General features: G+C 51.2%; 1 protein-coding gene across 1 annotated transcript in view; it reads right to left on the minus strand.

The window, feature by feature from the left end:
• The window catches only part of Spsb1 (splA/ryanodine receptor domain and SOCS box containing 1), a 61,964-nt gene extending 46,908 nt beyond the window's left edge, over positions 1-15,056 (minus strand). Inside the window, exon 1 of the mRNA XM_031379525.1 lies at positions 14,861-15,056. The gene's annotated coding sequence lies outside the window, so the exon portion shown is untranslated. The remainder of the gene's footprint in view (positions 1-14,860) is intronic.
• Positions 15,057-20,362: the final 5,306 nt, after the last annotated feature.

A 20,362-nucleotide genomic window follows, 5' to 3' on the forward strand; every position in this document is an offset into this window, starting at 1 on the left:
CACACACACACATACACACACACACACACACACACACCCTTCCAAATGTTGAAACTGAAAATCCAGATGTCATGTTACCTTTACCGATGACATTTCTCAGATGCTTATTATGACTCTAAGTCCTGGCTAAGCGCCTGACGAGTCTGCGTGCACACTACCCTCACCCTATGAATGTGTCTCTTCTTTTCTTCCTCTCCTCCTCTCTCTCAGTTCTCACAGCCCTAAGACTCAGGATCACAGACACCTCCCCCTGCCCCGGGTAGCTTTCCCATAGTCTCCCGAATAAATTCTGATTGCCATTAAAAGTCTCCCCAGTCCTTGCTGACCCCTTTGGCCCTCCACTGTAGTATTTGGGAGGAGTTATCCGGCTGACCATCCTCACCATGATACTGCCTTGTTTCCAAAAGACAGGGCATCTTGTATACTAGGGATAACCCCAGGTAACTCACCTGCATTGCATCATCGCATTCAGGGGCAATTCTGACACTTCCACTTCTGGGGGGGGAGGAACGGGAGGCTCAGAGAAGTGACCAGGACACTCGGGTCACAGAGGCAGGAAGTTCCAAGGCTAGACTGCAGTCATCTGCCTGACTCCTAGCCAAGCTCAAAACAGCTTCAACCTCCTCCACTACTCACAGACTAAACCCAGCTTCCCCCAAGGCCTCATCCACACAAGAGCCTGGCACCCTGAAGAGCCCACTGCACTCCGAGCGGCCGTTGCACAGCCTGCTTATGTCCCTATTCTGAGGCAAGGGACACACATGGGCTGCAGGGTACCAAAACTGTCCAACCAGTCTCTGCTATAACCCGCGCTTCCTCACTGTAAAGCAACTACATGAGGTCTGCCTTAAGTTTAGGACATAGCAGAGCCTCTCGGGTCCCATCACATATCAGGGTCAAAGCAGGCTGACTTTGATAGGCCTTGGACCCAACCAGGTGGAGGAGGCTCTGGACAGTCAGACAATGCAGACAGACAGACAGACAGACAGACAGACAGACAGACAGACACACACACACACACACACACACACACACACACACACACACACAGAGACACACACCCCTCCCGGAACTAACTGCTGTGTACATGCTCCAGCAGAATCTAAGCAGCTTACACATTCATTCCCCTGTCTCCACCCCAGCAGCAGTAGGCAGGCGGTCTTGGCCAGCTGGGAGCATCTTCTTGCCAGGCTATGTCCCTTTGGAGTGCCATGAGCCCCAAGGGTTTGGTCCGCTGTCTCACCTGTCACCTTCCTCTTCACCCCGCTTGAGCTGGAAGGAGCACCTGGCTGATGAGGTTCCCTGGGCGGGGCAGGGTCTCTCACGCCCTCACAGCTCCTGCACCTCTTGACCTCCTACACCTGGATCTGATTGTAAATGACTAAGGGATTTCTCCCTGGAGCAGCCTGGCAAGAGGCCCCGCTGGCTGCAGAATGCACCAGGATGCCCAGAGTCACACGCGTGCACCCTTAATTACTGAGTCCTCATCTCGGGAAGAAAACCCCTCCATGTTTTGTTTCATTTTCCCCTTTAGTGAAACAAATCCACCCACAAGGTTCCTGGAAGCCCCGGTGTGTGAAACTGAGCCCTTTGTGTGGGGAATTAGTCAGCAGCCTTTGGGGTGCTCATGGGGTGCTCAGCCTGTGGACCCTACAGGGGTTCTAACAGGAGAGGAGCTAGGGGGACTTTATCCTTTACACCCAGTAGTCTCCAGTAGATATAATTAGAATACAGTCCAGGCCCTAAGGACAAGGTCAATGGCGAGTGCGCATGTGCACAATGTGCTTATATGCAACATAAATATAATAAGTACCTACCAGGAGTGTGTGTTACATTTCCAAAACTGTGAGAAAAAACTGACCTAGACACCCTGTGCAGGGTACCCAAAAGACAGCAAACGCCATCTCTTGAGGAGTCACCATGTGTTTCCTGTTGTAGTGCTGCCTGGACCCAAACTGAGTGGATTCCCCAGTTGTGTCCTGTCTCACTTAGCTCCCTCTCTCTCTCTCTCTCTCTCTCTCTCTCTCTCTCTCTCTCTCTCTCTCTCTCTCTTCCCCTCTCTCTCTGTGGTGTGTGTGTGTGTGTGTCTCTGTGTGTGTGTTTTCTGGGCTTCTCTTGGGGGAAAACCAAACCAAACCAAACCAAACCATCACCATGCCCTCCTTGGCAGGGACACACACTTCTTCACACCACAGGCTTTCCGATGCCCTTCTGCCTCCCTCCCTGGCCTCTGGGGGCACGGGAGCTTATGACCCAGTTAAAAACCCTAATTTTATTCAGGAGCTCAGCCTCAGCCACTGACACTAGAAATATCCACAGGAAGCATCCCTCGGGAAGGTAATTAAAGTCTAGCGTCCAAGGCTGGCTCTTCTCAGAAGCAGCACCAAAAGGGAAGGCCACGGCCAGCAGTCTCTCAGTTTGTCTAAACGCGAATTCTTAGGCAAAGAACAGACAGGGACAGAGAGAAGTGTCAGGGCCTTGCTCTCCCTCCCCGCCCCCACCTCCCGCTACCTCCTCCATAGGAACCCAAGTATGCATCCCCTCTGGGCACTGCCCCTCCAGGCATTAGGAGATAGGTCAGAGAATCAAAACACTGGGGAATGGCAGCTTCCAGCGGGAAAGGCCTAGGGGAGCTAAGGGGAGCCCCCCAGCTGTCCCAGCCAGGCAGCTGCTCCAGGTATTTGTGAGAAAGTAGAGGATTCGCTGGGTGTGGCTGATCTACTGAGAGCCCAGCAGAACCACAAAACGTGTCTAGGGTTGTCTGGGAAAAGTGCAAGACTGGGGTCTTTTCCTGCCTCCCTGGAGATGCTGCTGTCATCCACACGAACGTGTGCTGAGGGCTTGGGATTGGGAGTGAGCTGGATGGGTGCAGCTAACTCCCAGACCGCAGCATCAAAGGTGCGAAGGTGCAGGTGCGCTGTCTTTCCTCCTCTTCCCCCTCCCCCTCCCCCTCCCCCTCCTCCTCCTCTGTCAGAATCGCTCCCTGGCACTGCCTAGCACTTCCCACCACAGGGCTCCCTCTGTGTGGGACTGCAGTAACTCCTCTCAACACCCTACCCTGAGTCTTGCAGCTCAGTGGTAGGCAGAGGGTCACAGATGGAGGACTGGAGGAGATGGATGGCTCAACAGTTAAAGTGGGAAGATCCAGAAACCCAAAAGCTCCAGATGGGTATAGCAGCCCCCTGTAACTCCAGCTTCCAAGGATGACGACAGAGAATCTCTGGAACAAGCTGGTTAGTAAGACTAGCATTACTGGTGCAGTCTGGGCTTGACCTGGAAACTACTTTAGGAATCATGGGAAAGAGCAATGGCGGATGGCGGATTGCTCCTAACATCAGCCTTGGGTATCCATATGCATGCATACACTGGTGTGCACACACATGCATGCAATCGCGTGCACACAAACACACACACACACACACACACACACACACGCCCTGTGCACACACATGCACTCAAGCACACGCCCTGTACACACACATGCACTCAAGCACACACCCTGTGCACACACATGCAAACAAGCACATACACACTCTGTGCACACACATGCAAACAAGCACACACACATACTTGCAAAAAATGCATACACAACACATATGCAGGAGAAATATAAAAACACACACCAAAGCACAGCTCTTTTGCATCTATATCAACACAAATATTTGACTCCATTTCTAATTTCTGTTTAATTTTTTTCAACTGGGTCACTAAGTAGTCCCCCTGGCCTGGAACTTACAATTCTCCTGCCTCAGTTTCTCAACTACTGGGATTAGAAGCATGCAGTGTACCTCCATCTATAGTTTTTGAGTTTTTTTTTTTTAAGCATCCCTTTACCTACTGTGAATGGGCCTAAGAATCCCCACCTTGTGTTTAGTGGTAAGCATTTAGATTTAGAAGGAAATCCAATACCTACAGGGACTCTATCAGCCCTGAAGAACTGGTCTCCTTCCTACACGGAGGAGGAGAATGAGAGACCCACATGCAGCATGGCCCCCCTGCTCACACAATGAGCCTAGCTTGAACAAGCTTCTTATGCTACCCTCGGTGTCCCCTGGGGACAGCTTTCCTTGGGGGCTTTCCAAAGCTGGACTTACTGGACTGAGTCTCAACTCAATGAGTGACAGGCTTAGGAGAGAGCTCTGGCCCTAGCTTCTCTGGGGCCTGAGCACAGCTGCTTCGCCTGGCTCGGGTAGAAGGCCAGAAAGCGCAGTACCGCAGAGAAAATTCACTTCCCTCAGGTTGTTCTAAACCCACCTTTTCAGGAAGATCATATCCTGCGCTCCCTCAAACGTGCTGGGTGAAGAAGCCATATGTCACACCTGTCATCCAGCAACTTGCAGAAACAGCCCATGTTCTGCCTGCCTGGCCCTGGTGTCCTTCCTGGAAGCATTTTAAAAGACAGAGACAGAGAGGGGAGGGAGGCAGTTCTCAGAGTCAGCTTCTAAGGGAGTGGTCTCCAAATCTATGCTGAGCAGTGAAAACTACCCCTCTCAAAAAAAAAAAAAAAGAAAGAAGGAAAGAAAAAAGAAAGAAAGAAAGAAAAAGGAAAGAAAGAAAGAAAGAAAGAAAGAAAGAAAGAAAGAAAGAAAGAAGAGAAAGAAAAAGTAGCTGGGCGGTGGTGGCGCACACCTTTAGTCCCAGCACTTGGGAGGCAGAGGCAGGCGGATTTCTGAGTTGGAGGCCAGCCTGGTCTACAGAGTGAGTTCCAGGACAGCCAGGGCTACACAGAGAAACCCTGTCTTGGAAAACCAAAAAAGAAAAAAAAAAGTAGAGAACCCTATACTACCCTTCCCCTAAATCCAAATGTAAGTAGAACCCCTCTCTGCACAAACTGTGGGTGGTGTCCAAAGACAGAGTCAGGGACGTTCGGTGTACACCTCCAATGCATAAGAGCCCTGCTGGTCTTTCCTAGAACTCCAACGCTATTCCGGAGCCTGATGGGTTTTCTAGGGAGGGTGACTTTGCCTGCTGAGGAGACCAGGGAATGAGAAGTGACCTGGGTGGTCGGGGTGGGGCCTAGAGGTATCCTGTCTACAAGTTTCCACAGTAAACATCTGACAGGCGGGCAAACCTCCGCTGTGGCAAGACCCACTGCAGGGAAGAAAGAGACCCAGTCACGAGGGCGCAGCTCAGACTGAGGCCTCTGGGTTAGCTGTGTCTGGGCAGCTCCCTCGGCGCAGGCACCGGGACAGTCCAGACAGAGCAGGCATTCAGGGGACAGTGGCCGAGTGAGGAGGGAGGTTTTCTTCTTTTTTTTTTTTAAAAAAAGGGGAGCAGAAAGCCTTTTATCTTGAGCTTTCCAGACAGCCCTGAAAGCTGGGTGGTAGGAAGGCTGGCTCTGAGGAGCTTTGGAGCACAAATGGGGTCGGGGAGAGACCACAGGAATTGACTCAGAATCAACACAACAGTGCACAAAGGACAGAGAAACCTGGGCCTCAGAGCCATCGCTCTGAAGAAGGTTTTTTCGAAGGAACCCCGACACATATATATAATTTATAGGTAGCTATCATAAACTGGACACTGCTGTGCATCTTTAGGAAGCCCTCCCTCCTCAATTCTATGCTTCACAGACACACACAGCGACCATTCTCACGAGCCGTAAAAATCACCAAACTGAGAAGAGCATGGGATACAGAGAACACAAAGGTTTCCCTCACCCCTCATCTTCAGAGGAAGCAAGCTCCAGGGCTCCATATCCATGGGCTTTGTCTACAGGTCTCATCCAGAAACTCTCTGAAGGCTTTCGCAGACCAAATGCCTCATCCCTCACAAAATCTACTATTCTCGGACTCCTGTGCTTGACTGGGGACTGCCAGCTTCCTGGGATCTTCACCTGATGGCTCACTTCCTCTGTACCCACCCCACAGCAGGACTATCTTACTATCATGGGCCCCACAAGAGGGGAGACTTAAGGCAATGGAACAACACCACACAGTCGGAGACCTGTGTCTTGGTCAGTGGACAGCAACGTTGCCAGGGGGCATCAACAACCTGACCGGGACAGGCATGGCACAGGCAGCTGGACAGATGAGGGGGTTGAACTTGGGTCTTCTGAAAGAAAATGTCCAGGATCCCCAGTTATAGTGTTTTAAATACAAGGTAGTAGAGGAAATTGAAGGGGGAAAATCCAGGAATAGTGCTGGAGGTAAAATTTTGGGGGAAGGGGTACAAGAACCCACAACCAACCACTAAGCCTGACATAGGATGCCACCCCCTGCTATACAGCAATGTAGCTGCCACCCCTTGGGCTTCCGTATGAAAGCCAGTCTTCCTAGCACTGACTGGGAAAAATCCCAGCCTTGTAGGAACCCGCTTGATGGCTACATGTGTCTGGAATTCACGTGTTCTCGGGGTCCACGGGAACCTGGAAGCTATCTACAGCTCAGGAAACAGCTTTGAAGTTCATTATTCTCAGCCATAAACAAGGCAGCACCATCTACCTCACGAGGCCATTTGAGGGTGTCAAGCAAGAGCCTGGCAGAGAAGGCGTTTGACAAGGATTCCGACAACTGGCAGAACCATGCTTCAAGAAGATGGTATTTCAGACACCGTCCACTGACTGCCGGCCCAAGTGTGGAAAGAACGCAAGAAGCTGTCAGGAGGAATGGAGAGAAAATCATGCTAGCTCTCCCAGCATCAGTCTCTGCTTCCCAACATGCATGCCGTGAGGCATGCTGCTTTGCATCACATTCCTCACCTGCACACCAGCTGCGCAATGTCACTCAGGCCCAGAAGCAGCACTGAGTGACCATGGCCTACAAAATCTGAAACCACCAGCTAAATGTCCAACCATCCTCATGTATGTCATAGGGATAAAAAGCCAGTTAATGGAGGCAAGGTGGCAGGTGGCAGTGGAGGTGAAGCAAACAGGATCTGGTAGCAGCAGAGTCACCCAAGGGGCGTCCAGGAACTCCTTAACGGGGGCGGGGGGGCAAGAACACCCTAGAGTATATGGCTGATGGGGACAGGTCATTGCTGTGCTCTGCTGAGCAATTCTAATAACAAGGGCTGCCGGGATCGGGCTGGGGCAGCGGTTAGGAGGGTGAGGGAAGCGAGGAACCAGAGACTACTGTGTTCGCCACAGTTCAGAGACCTGGGAATGGAGGCTTGACCTTGACTGGTGTTATCCCTCTTGTTCCAGGACAGGGGTACTATGTGCGTGGGGGGGTGGGGGGGTGGGGGGCTTCAAAGTACCTCCATGTACCTAGTCCACAGATTTCTCCCTAGGGTCTTGATCCTGTATGAACTCCTAACCATCCAGGTTTCTCAAACACACCTACACTTCTTCACACACTCCCTTTAATACTTCACGGTCAGTGAGCTCCCAACGCCTGCCCACTGTACATCAGGAGTGCTGTCAGCTCAGATACTTAACCTCCCCTGACCTTCCAGTTATAGACTCCTTACCTCTCCCCCCCCCCCGTGTGTGTATGTGTGTACATGTTCCATATGCATGTCTGTGCATGAAGAGGATTCATGTCCATGTGCATATATGAATGTCTATGCATGTAGAGGATTCATGTCCATATGTATACATGCATGTCTGTGCACATAGAGGCCAGAAGACAACCTTGCATGTCATTCCTCTGGAGCTGTCAGCCCCAGGTTCCGAAGCCCACAGGCCTATTTTCCAGACAGACAGAAGCAAACAGCGTGTGCATGCTTATTATAGGTATATATAAGTATCAATCTCTCTGCTTCTCACACACACTATCCTTTTCTGGCACCACGCCTACTTCAGGACATCCTCGGACAGCAGGAAGGATGGCTGGGACCAGAGCCTGTCTGATATCTTCAGAACACGCGTCCTATCCATCTGAATCTGGCTACATGCTCTCTGTCTACTGAGACACATGTTTGGGCTTGCAGGCACTGCTCGGAATCATATAAACTTTTTTTTGGATCATGGATTTTTCCTATGTACATACATATCCATATGACTTGGGGAGGCATCCAATGACGCCCAGTTCATACGGGTGGCTCAGATCAAAGGATAAAGTGGTGGCTCATGGTCAAAGGTTCTTTTTGCACTAAGGCCTAGCAGCATGCCAAGGGCGGTCTCTCAGAAAGGAGAGTAGTTATTTGGGGATAGCAGCTGGGCCTTGCTCCAAAATCCCAAACACTTGTGCTGTGATTCACTTTGGGGGCTGCCAAAGGCTCCAAATAGCATCCTTATCTACCGCAGCACCTCGAGGATCACTGAGCCTCTGGATCTTACAGCCCAAACATCACAGCAATCTGCATGGGAGCCTGGGTCTGTTGCAGAACCTTCCTGATCCAGATCCCGTTCGAAGCCAGCAGCATTTGGAGCCCCTCAATGGATGGGGCCCGAGCAGCACACCCAACTCTGGAATGCACTATCATCGAAGTCCCAATAGGTCTACAAGCACTGCGCTCCTCTCCTGGCTGTGAGCAGGGCAAGGCCCAACAACTTGTCCTTTGCCGGAGAAGGGGGTGACGGGGTGCTCCAGCATGCCTCACACCGCACAACTCATAAATCTTCATTGGCGCAAAGGGTCCTAGATTTCAATTGGTCTTATTTCCAGCTTCTGCCATGAAGATCTTACTAGTAAGTCCAGAGCGGTTTTCATCTCTCGCTCATTCAATCCAAGCAGCATAATGTTTTTAACATCACTGGCACTTGATACATAGTAGGTCACGGTAGGCAAGACCCTGGGGGTGAAGTTGTGCCACAGCACAAAAGAGTGAACTACCCCTAGGGCAGGATCATGCATGTATATTACTGGCCTTGCTTGGTGAAAATTAACTACCTCTGGACAGGTCTGGAGAAAAAGGCATTGTCCAGATCAATGGCTATATACCAGATGTGTGCATTTGCTCAAACAAGGAAGCCATATCTGGTGCAGCAGCTGGAGGCACCGCTTGGTCCATTTAATGATAAGCACTATCATTCTCTAAGACCCAGAGCCGTGTGCATAGGTTACCTGTGCTTGTTGAGTTGAACTGGGGATGTGGGTGAGGAGACCACCACCCTTGGCATCTCTCAAACCCTCGATTGGGTGTTCAACTCTGAAGACCCTCTGAGAGATACATCACTGCTTCCAATTTATCATCTCTCTCTAGCTGAACACATTTCAGACGGTTTCCATTCGACCTTGGTCCAGCTCCACGGGGCAGAGTCAATGTGATGATTATGCCAATTGCTATACTTTCTGTTCCAATAAATAACCACAGGAGATGTTCAGGGACCCATTGCAGCCTCTAAGCTAAAACTTTACTGATTACATGACCTCCGTCAGCCCCTCTGGGAAGGGAGGGAGGACCCCAAAGGCATTCCAGTCTCCCGGAATCGAGTCAGCTCACAGACAGCATCCACTGGGCCCCGGTTCTCTGATTACTTCCTGTCCCCTAGTCTACAGCCATCCTGGTCAAAGATCTTAAGGCCCTTTGGGGTGGCCTGGCTGAAAGATTAACAGTGTGCACCTTCTTCGTGAGTGACTTGGGTGCACTAGGGTAGGCCCAGCCTCCCTGTCATGGAGCTCAGGTGGAACGAGCTGAGGATCCACACTTCTGTTTTTATGATCCGGGTTACGCTCTTCGGTTCGCTCACCCTGGAGGCCTTTTGCTTGTACGGTCAAGAATGCAGCAGGCTTCTCATCTACTTCACCCCTAGGAACATAGTGATTAACTCGCCAGCCCATAGGTCTGCACGAGCCAGACGGTTCTGATTACTGCTTTGCTCATTATGGTAATTACTAATTACACCCACCGTGCCCTTGGAGGTTGAGAGCCACCTCTCGGCCTCCTCCTCCTCCCCCATCCCTGACTTGAGAGTTCCAGGGACGGGTTCCACAAAAGGTCAGAGAAGAGCAATCAGCACTTCAGAATGGGTCTCCAAAATCTCTTTCCCAGAGTACTGGTGGGAAGGAAGTTCATCCTCTGGGCCCTCCCAGGATGGGCGGTGAGGTTTGAAGTGGGAAAGATCTGCCCCTCTGGAACCCAATCTTCCCAGCTGCCGCTCACCCTTCCTCCACTGAACCCAAAGAGGCTTGGCGTCTCCAGTTCTGACACAGTATGCCAGCTTAGGTTTCAGCTGGTCAGGCAACCTGTTAGTGTCCTTCCTAATTCCTGATCTGTCACATTAAACCTCAGCCTCAATCAAGTCAGCAGGCCCAACTTCATGTCCCCTGCCACCATGACCCTACGCCCACAAAGTCTACCCCCATAGGCTTGTGGGCCCAACTTCATGTCCCCTGCCACTGTGACCCCACACCCACAAAGTCTATCCCTATAGGCTTGTGGGCCCAACTTCATGTCCCCTGGCACCGTGACCCCACACCCACAAAGTCTACTCCCATAGGCTTGTGGGCCCAACTTCATGTCTCCTGCCACTGTGACCCCACACCCACAAAGTCTATCCCTATAGGCTTGTGGGCCCAACTTCATGTCCCCTGCCACTGTGACCCCACACCCACAAAGTCTACCCCCTTAGGCTTGTGAGTTCCTCCTAGGAAATGAGGAGGCACAGGAGTTCCTTGGAAGGCAGCTCGCTGTGCACAGGTAGGATGACACAGAGGGAGAGCGCCTTTGCTCCTGAAGGGTGGGATGATGGGTGGGGGTGCGGATGCTCACAACACAGAGATGCTATGAGGTTTAATCTTCTTCCTCAGGTGGATGGGACTTAGAATCACCTCAGAGACGCTCCTAGTGTGTCTGTGAGGCTGCCCAAGAGGAGAGAAGACCCGCCTTCAATGTTAAGTGGCACGGTCCAGGATGGACTGACTAAACAGGATAAAGGCGGTGAGCGCAAGTGCTTATCTCACTGTTTTCTGACTGTGGACACCATGACACCAGGTACTTCCGGCCTCTGTGCTCACATCTTCCCCAAGATGATGAAACAGCTGTTTAAATTGTTCTTTGTTATATTTTCAGCATATATATATATATATATGTATGTATGTATACACACACGCACACATACATATATAACAAGATCAGATATTTTGTTATAGCAATAAGAAAAGTAACTTACACAGGTGTAAATTTAGCAATCAAGGTGGCCCCCAAAACAGCTGGCAGCTTCACAGCCACATAGTTATGCAGGGTTCACTGTGAGGGGCAGAGTAGAGACCTTGTCAAAAGCAGGGTCCTCCAACCCTGAGACTCCAAAGTCCCACTCAGTCCTTCCCTGAGTGTGGGGGTCACATGCCAACTCCCCTGCATTCATCCCGGTGCACACAGAAGTTGGGGAAAGCAGGGGCACCTAGACCCTTCCAGCCATGGTCAGCACTGCAAGTGGAAGAGTTAAACTCGGGTTGAGATCTAACCCAGCATGTGTTGACAAATCATCTCTCATCCCTAACACCCAGGCCTGCCATGACCCCTGCACGAGCATTGCACAAGGTCTGAGCCTCCATGGCTGGCAGAGCGGGGCTGCGCCTCAGTGGCTTCTCTTGCCCAACTCTTCAGGGAAGCCGAGAGAGTCTAAACCGATGTGGTTTGCCTCATGATCCTCAGACTCATTGTTTTTAATATTAGGCAATGAACAGAACTCTTACAATGCTAAATAAGCCAGGCACTACCCAGTGGCTCTGAAGAACGGCACCAAACTGGAGCCCCTGATGGGCTGCTGGCCTCGCAGTCACAATCATCATCGACAGAATATAGATAGCATCATTCCCTCCTGCAGAGTGCAGAACGTGAAGACAGCACCCAAACCTTCCCGTCATGCGGACGGGGTCACGGGATCACGGGGTCACGGGGTCTACTTTTAACTCAGTTTCCCCTTAAATACATCTTATAAGGTTCGATGGGTAATTTGACAACATATTCCTTCTTCTGAATATTCCAACATGTATATATGCAGGCATGCATACATGAATATGTGCACATGTTGACCCTCAGAATTGGTGAAGGATTATGAAATGTGTTCATTACATTATCCTTTCCACAAGAATATGATTGAATTTTTTGCAGCAACAACAGAAAAATCCATTTATAAAGTTAACAGGGGCTATCAAGATGGCTCAGCAGAAAAACTGGCACACACACAAATGCACACACATGCTAATGGCACATGTGCACACACATAGACATCATACACAGGCGATAATAAATATTTTATCAACACAAACTTGCTGAAGGGACAGGGAAAGCAGAAGAGAGGCACACTGAGATGGGGATGGTGATGGCGGCTGGATTGGAGTTCTGACTCCACCCTTCAACGCAAACAGACTTTGGTTAAGTCACCTGCTGAGGCAGAGGGGGGTGGAAGCAGGAGAGCACCCAGTCCAAGTGCCTGGGAAGTGTAGACAACTCGATGTGTCAAGCACTTGAATTGGAGGCTGGCACCAGTACCAGCCACTGCCTAGCAGGAGTGCGATGAGGACTCAGCAGAGCCCGATGGCGAGGATGCCATCTGCAGAAGGTTGGGCACGACACTGAGAGCCCCCGGTGACAGGCAGCCTTTGCTCTTGCTCTCATTAATTTGGCCTGCAGTGAATGCAGGGACTGTGCACTGGGACTCAGACCCATGGAGGCATACCTGCCATGAGCTGTGCATCTGAACAAAAAGATTAATCAATTCATGATTATTGGCCACACCCTATTTCTGAAAGGGACTGGTGTAAATCCCTAGACTAAACTCACAACATGGTGAGAAGCGCAAAGACTTGGATAAAGCAGAGATAGATATATCTGCCTTCAAGCTTCATCCACCCTGGAGACAGTAGCAGGTTCAAGAAGGAAGTGCCCGCGTCCCCATCAACAGCAGCCCGGAGAGCAAGGAGAAATCCAACATCTCTGCTGATCCCAAGGGAACCCATTTTATGCAGCAGCCATGAGGAACCCATTGAAGGGTGTGTCCACCCTTGCAGGCACAGCCTCACACTCAAGAAGCCTAATTTACCCCCTAAATGACCTCGCCCAGGGCCCCAGGCATGACCAGGTCTTCCTAAGACTCTGACAGTTATGGCTTCTCCCCAGGATTTGGTCTGGCTGATCTGAGTGGGAGACAGGCTAAGCAAGAGAAAGACCTGCAAAGTTTCTGGATTCAGAAACCCCGTATCTCCCATCTAGATAACTTCTGAGATCTACTGGAAGAAGTGCTCCTAAGAGTCTCCGCTTAGGAACTGGAAAGAAAAGTGTCTCAGATGACCTAATCCAGCCCTCACTTTGCAGATACTTGGCCTATGACCTCAGGGTTAGAGACCGTAACCAACAGCCAGGATTTAAGTCTTGGTGCATAGCCCTGGCTGTGCACTCTGGCTAAGTCACCCAGCCTCTCTGGGCCTCCATGGGAAAGGGTTGGTCTAGCTAGCTAGTCTGTAAATGATATAGCACTTCTCTGACTCCTTCTATCTGTACCGCCACTGTCAGTGTAGTGCTTTCTGCCTCCCAGAGGTGCAAGTTCGGAAGGCGTGGGGCAGAAAGGAAAGGCAATCCCACACTCTCCTAGAGTCTAAGAAAGCCAACTCCCTCTAGGCCATCCTACCTCAGCATATGTGTGTTCGAGTGCCAGTGCACACACACGCGGGCACACACACACACACACACACACACACACACACACAGGCACCAGGACCGTGAGCCTTCCTCAAGGACACCAAGCCTTCGTCATGGGGGGTTGGCGCTCTTTCCATAAACACCTGTTAAAACTCAGCTCATGAGCAGTTACTGATGTTACCAGCTAAAGTGTTTAATTAAATATTACTCACTCAGGAAGCAGCCTCTGCCAGCTCACCACCACACTGTACAGTTTGCTTTCAGAGAAAAAGAGAGGGGTAGAGTGAGGAGCCTGAGCCCAGCTCAGCTGGCAGGAGCTTCCCTGGAAAGGTGCCAGCAATACCCCACTTACCAAAACCAACCAAGCAAGGGGAGTCATACCCCACAACCTTCCAGAGCCCACGGCCAGTCCCACTGCTGGTTTATCCCGGATGGCAGTGAACACACTCAGATGTCTACAGACACATGTTCATACCAGACAGGCAAGAACACTTAGGAAACACACATATTCACAACGATACGCGAACAGACACTCACAGAAACACACCAGAGCACACTCTCCCTCGCAAAAGCACACACAACTTCCTGGCTGGCAAGCGCCCTCACAGGCACCATTTGTGAACATTCAGTCTTTGCCATGGCACATCCTTAAACTTGGACATGAACAAGTCCTTGCATCCTCGTCAGGCGCGGGACAACCCATCCCGCTGCTCCACCAACCGATTCAGGCTGCTCTTGTTTCTGTTTCCATCGATTTCCTGACATAACCTCGGTTGCCGGGAGAAGCATCGGCGGCTCCGGGGTGGCTGGCGCCGCGCGCAGTGTCACCAGGCGGTCTCCCAGAGAGAGGCGCTACGGGGCCGGATCGGGAAGGGGGACTAGGACAGTTTGTGACCGCTGCAAATCAGAGCCCGGACTGGCGGGAAAAGCGAAACTAACTTAACTCAGCAGGGTCGCGATGCACAGGCAGAAGGGGTCCCCTGGACTTTGGCGATGGAAGTCCGCCTCAACAACCAGAACCCTAAGGCGCCCCGGGACTATGGCGCGCCCCAGGCCTCTTTCTCTGTCTGCAGCCTAGGCTCATCCTAGGGCGCGACAGTCCCCGCTCCACTGAGGTCCCCGCCCAATGCCGCCCCCGCAGGTGGGACCCCAGATCCTCCAGGAGCCGCCCCTCCGCAGCAGAAGCGGCCGCGCACTGGGCGGCGCCCGGCCCCTCTCCGGGGACCCAAGATCCATCACGGCTCCACACCGGGTGCCTACCCTATGCCCACGCTCCGACCCGCGCCCACCCTCTCAGTTCCCACAGCGTGCTTGGTCCCCGCGTCTCCCCCTACCCGGATCCCAGAACCCGAACGCGCGCCCACCCAACGGGTCTTCCGTGTCCCGCGCCGCCTACCGCGCACAGAGAGGCCGCAGCTCTGGGAGCTCCGGAGGCTCGCGGTGCCCAGGGCCGCTCCCGCTGCAGAGAGAGCGAAGTCGCTTCCTCCCCGCTGCCCCGGCGCCAGCGCCTGGAGCTGGTTCCTGCAGCAAGCGCGCGGGTCGCTCCAGCGCGACTCGTGCGCTGAGAAGAAAAAGCCACCGACCGCTCTAAAGTGGGGGGGCGGAGAAAAAGAGGGACGCGCCGTGGGCGGGGCCTGTACGCCCCGCCCCATCTGCCCTGCCACGCCCCATGTCACGCTCCTTCACCACGCCCCGCCTCAGGTCACGCCCTTTATCCCCGCCCTCACTTCTGCCCGGGGTTCCTCAGGTCCCTGCCCCTCCCCACTTTCCCGCTTAGCCCCGCCCTGCGCTCCGTCCCTTTCTCCGCCACGCCCCTCTGCTTTCGGACCCAGCGTTGGGTTTCCTAGGGCTGAGCGCGGCGGGGCGCCCGAGAGCGCAGAGTGTGCGGCGCTCAGAGGCAGGGCGGGAGTGCGACTTTGCAGGCTCTGTAGCCCCCGGTAGCACCTTCTTGCAGACGTGGTGTAAGCTCAGACATATACATCGCTCTGCCCTGGTATCTGCGGCTAGAGCTTAGATCCCTCTAGAGGAGTTTTTAGGAAGGCTGGGCCTAAGGCCGGGATCATAATCACGGAAAACCTGCGGCGGAGGCTGCGGTGGTGTCCGGCACTGTATTGAGGAGTTGAGGTTCATTCATTTGGGAAAAAACTGTTTGGCAGGGTGAGGTTATAGCAATAATCACAGGAGCAAGATCTTGCTTAACTCGATTGAAACTCTGAGTTACGGTTCTGTAATGCTGCTGTGTAAAGGAATTGTATGTGAGTCCATATGTAATCCGGCTGCTCTATAAGTACTGTTTCCGCACTCACGGAGACAGACAGGCATCCCAGGACTTCAAGACCCGGCGGTCCTGGTCGCATAGGCATCCACAGTACCTAGACACCGAGCTTAGGATAGCACGAGCGACAGGGACTTCACATTAAAGTACACCATCGGAGGCTCTAGTCAGAAAGGGATTTTTCCTTTCCCCTAGCTACAGAAGAGAGTAGTCGCAGGTGACTGATGGGATTTGTACTCCCAGCTTAGCGATATCCCCCTAAGACCTTCCCACTCTTAGAGAGGTTGCTACAAATGCTGCAGAAGTTATTTAATCACTCACTGTAAAGATTCAAAGGGCCGGAGGCTACTGTGTTGCCACCTCACTGGATTGCCAACCAGCTCACTGGTTTGCCACCCACCTCACTGGGTTGTCAACCACCTTACTGTGTTGCCAACTACCTCACTGTGTTGCCAACCACCTCACTGGGTTGCCAATTTTGTTTGGAAACACAGATGTTTCAGGACTGCTATGGATAAGGTGGGCCTGCATAGGGAAAGTGGCTTCTCCAGGGCTCTGCGGGCAGGCAGCCTTGGCAGTGACTCAGGGGTGACCCCCTCCTGTTGGACTCTTCAAAGTCTGGAAATCTGTAGCGTTCCCTGTAAGCACAGCTGCCACTGCCCCATATAGCTTGGACGGAGAGCCATATGTTGATGGAGAAGTGTCCCTTATCAGGTGTGGCCACCGCACCCTACAGCAGGAGCCACACACTCTCTTCTGAGACTCGTCTTTTGCCTGGGGGAAAGCTTCCAGGACAGACTGGGATACGTTTCAAATGATTAGAATGGCAGCTGTCCATTTTGGGTCCTTAGCTTTGACCCTGAGAAAGACCTTGATTTCTGATCCCGTTGGGTAACTAGATATTGACGGTCTGAATACCTAAGCTTACCTGACAGTCATCTTTCTTGACCCTGGGATACCAGGAAGGTGGGCTAGTATCACACGGTTAGTCATACAGCAGTGACCTTGGTGACTCAGAGCACTGGAAAAGAGTCCTCAAGGCCGGAGTCTGACCGAAAGGGGCGGAATCCTATTGTTTGTTGAAAAGTCATAAGCTAGCAATAGTGCTTACCAGCTGATAAATACGATCGAAAGGTCAGCTGATGATTGCTTAAGCTTGAGTCAAATCTGTGAGCCCCAGGGAGGAGAAGGCTCCGGACTCCCCGTTCTGCTCACGCCGTCCTGACACCCCACTCCCACATCTTGTACATCACGAACTCTGTTCATTTGCTCACTTCTTCAACCTTCAGAAAATGATAAGGATGGATCGTTAGCGAAAAAGTCTTCAGAGAATTGCTTTTTTCTGATGTTAGTTTGAGGTCTAGCTAGACATGTCTTGGACAGTTGGGGCCCACAGGAAAGAATCCTGCCGTTCTTTAAAGGGTACAGGACCCCTGTCTTCTCTGAGGGCCCTTGCAATAAGACCAGCCTAGTGTGAACCCCAGCACCTTTGTTTACTAGCTGGGTGTCCTTGACCAAGATACTTAACCTGCAGAGATTCAAATTTGTTTGAAGCTAACTTTGTGTGCATGCCAGTATATGTAAATGCAAATGGACAGTTTGGCTCGGTGTGTCTGTGGAGGTCATGACAACCTCAGTCACTGAGCTTCGACTTCCACCTCATGCATGTTCAAACATGCATTCAAATTAGGTCAGGTCACCTGTCCTCAATAAGCCTATTGATGTGGCCAAATTAAAAGTGGAAAGCAGAAAAAGAAGATATATTTAATGTGGTCACACTGGGAAGAGGGACAGAGAGATCTCGGAAATCCCACAAGTTCATCTGTGGGGTTGTGAAGTGAAGCTGAGAAGCCAAGGATACGCACGGCTAAGCAGTTACGGTCAAAACATGGTTCCGCTAGCCCATCATTGCCTAGGCTTCAGCCACATCCCATAGGGAGGTCTGAGTTCTTAGAACTATGTGAAATCTTTCTGGGAGACAAGTTCCCTCTCTGGCTGGAGTCTTCTCTTCTGCCAGCATGAAATTCCTGGGGAAATTCCCATTTCTTTGGGGTCCATTGTTCAATAGTCTGACAGTCAAACTGAGAGATACAAGTGTCCCTTTGGAATCTTTTTATTTCTACCAGGCTGGGTGCGGGGCTTCTGGGGATTCCACCTCCCCCCAGAGCTGAGAAGTGTGAGGATTTAAGTGAGATTATGCTGATCAGTGCCAAAGCCTCCTTTCCAGGGGTGTTTGGAATTTTAATTCAGACGGTAGTGGGGTGCACTTTACCCAGACAATTCGGTTTTGTTGTCCATAGAACTGCTCTACGTGTTTCCCAGGGTTTAGAGAGGCATGTTTTCATACGTATGTGCGCTCATTTAACAAACATGAAATAAAAAGGGGTTGAGGAGTTTAAAGATTCCCAAGGATTTGTGAGACCAATCCATGACACAAAAATCCATGACACAAAAGTGTTTCAAGTGCTACCAAGTCAGAGAGAACAAACATGGGCATACTAGCATGTGAAGACCGTCCCTTACCCATAGCGGAAGACAGATTTCTCTCCTAAGGTAAAACTAGGCTCGATTTGTCCTTTGTGTGTATGCTGATGCCGGATCATGTTGTTGGACAGTGACACCTGCTGACAAGACATGAGATTGCAGTAGAGTGAGGGCAAACATTCAGAGAAAAGGTTCAGTAACTTTATGCCAGGCTTTGGGTGGCACCCAGGCTCAAAAGGAGCTCTTAAGACTCTGAGATGTTAACAGAGACATGGTCATGCTGTGGCATGTGGCTCAGTTGGTAGACTTTTTAGCTAGCATCACATAAACCTACCCTTGCTGGCAGGTACCTATAAACCCAGCACTTGGGAGGTAGAGGCAAGAAGATCAGAAGTTCAATGTTATAATCCTTTACATCGTGAGTTCAAGACCAGCTTGGGCTACATGAGATCACAGGAGATGGGGATAGAGGGAAAGGGGATCTTGGGACAACCATAATATTTTTGGTTGTTTGTGTGTTTGTTTTTAAGAATGTACTTATTTTTATTTTATATCAATGAGTGTTTTGCCTACAAGTCCACAAGGGTACGGTATGAGTGCCTGGTACTGACAGAGGCCAGATCCCCTGGAACGGGGAGTTATGAAGGGTTGTAAGCTGCTGCATGGGTGCTGAGAGCTGAACCCACTAGGCCACTGCTCCTACTGCAGTATTTGCTGATCCTTCTTCCAGTCGGCTGGGATGCTCGTGCCACTGTCGGCTGTCGACAGTAATTCTCGCCAGTCCTTCAGGGTGTTTCCCCACGGACACCCTTACTGGAACAGTAAATCTGTATTTAAACAGTGTAGGCAAATGCTTTCTGAGGGCATTTCTTCCTGTGTACAGCCTCTCGGTGTTTTTTAAATTAAAATTTGAGGATCTTTTCTTTTTAGAATTATTTATTTATTTATTTTATGTATACATGAGAACACTGTTGCTGTCTTCAGACACACCAAAAGAGGGCATCAGATCCCATTACAGAAGGTTGTGAGCCACCATGTGGTTGCTGGGAACTGGAACCTCTGGACCTCTGGAAGAGCAGCCAGTGCTGTTAACCACTGAACCGTCTTTCCAGCCCCAAATTTGAGGATCTTAATGGACATATATTGAGCTCTTCTTCTTTTTCTCTCTTTTTCTATTGTTTTCTTTTTATCTCTATTTCTATTCTTTTTTAACCTACTGAGTTCAGTCGGTGCTGTCTGCTACAATGTGGGCTGAGCAGGTTGGTTGGCTTACTCCTACACAGGGCTTGTGCAGGAGCCACCACTGCAGTGAGGTTGTAGGCAGGGCTGCCACACATGCCAAGAAGACAGCATTTCACGGTACTCCTCCTTGTTCTCCAGCTCTTAAATTTCCTGTTCCCTCTTCGAAGATGTCCAATAAGCCTTGGGCCGTCTTCCCCCCCCCTTCTCCTTCTCAACCCCCTGCTTCCTCCTCCTGTGCCACAGGCCTCTCCAGGTGCTTCCCCTCCCTCTGCTCTGCTCTGGCTCCCAGCTCCCATCTGCCCTTCTCGGCTTGATCACCCGTGACTACACTCTCTCCCACAGCCCCTGTGAGAGAGGCAGTCTCTCCACTGTTTGTCTGAATCTTTGGGTCCTCCTAATCTCACCAGACTTATATCAAATGAAGGACTACATTGCATCCCCACAGAAGCCCAAGACTCACCTGGATCCTTGACACACAGCATCTCTCAGTCACGGCCATGAAATAAGCCACCGCAAACACAGAGGCTTTATCCCCGCTCGCATTTGTTGGGTGGCTGGGGATGAGCTGGTTCTCCTGGCCTTGGGTTCCAGGGCTGTCTAAGCCTGACTCATAGATGAGCAACCCAGTGTATGCACCCAGGGACCTGGGCTGAGAGGGCGGCAAAAACCGTGGAAGGAGAACCTATGGCTTGTGTGCCCTTTAAATCTCTGGTCTGCTCCCTTCGGGAGCAAAAGAAGTCATAAGGGCACAGGAGGAAGATGCTCCACTAGACAGAACAAGAGAACAGCAAGTATTCCCTTAATAATCTCAGTCCCCACTGTCCTCAAATAGTATTGGATAAATAAATGAAGACTTCCTTTTGGATGGAACAAGCTGAGTCAAATGAAGGGATAGTG

The sequence above is a fragment of the Mastomys coucha genome, unplaced genomic scaffold (assembly GCF_008632895.1).
Source record: "Mastomys coucha isolate ucsf_1 unplaced genomic scaffold, UCSF_Mcou_1 pScaffold18, whole genome shotgun sequence".
Classification (NCBI taxonomy): Eukaryota; Metazoa; Chordata; class Mammalia; order Rodentia; family Muridae; genus Mastomys; species Mastomys coucha.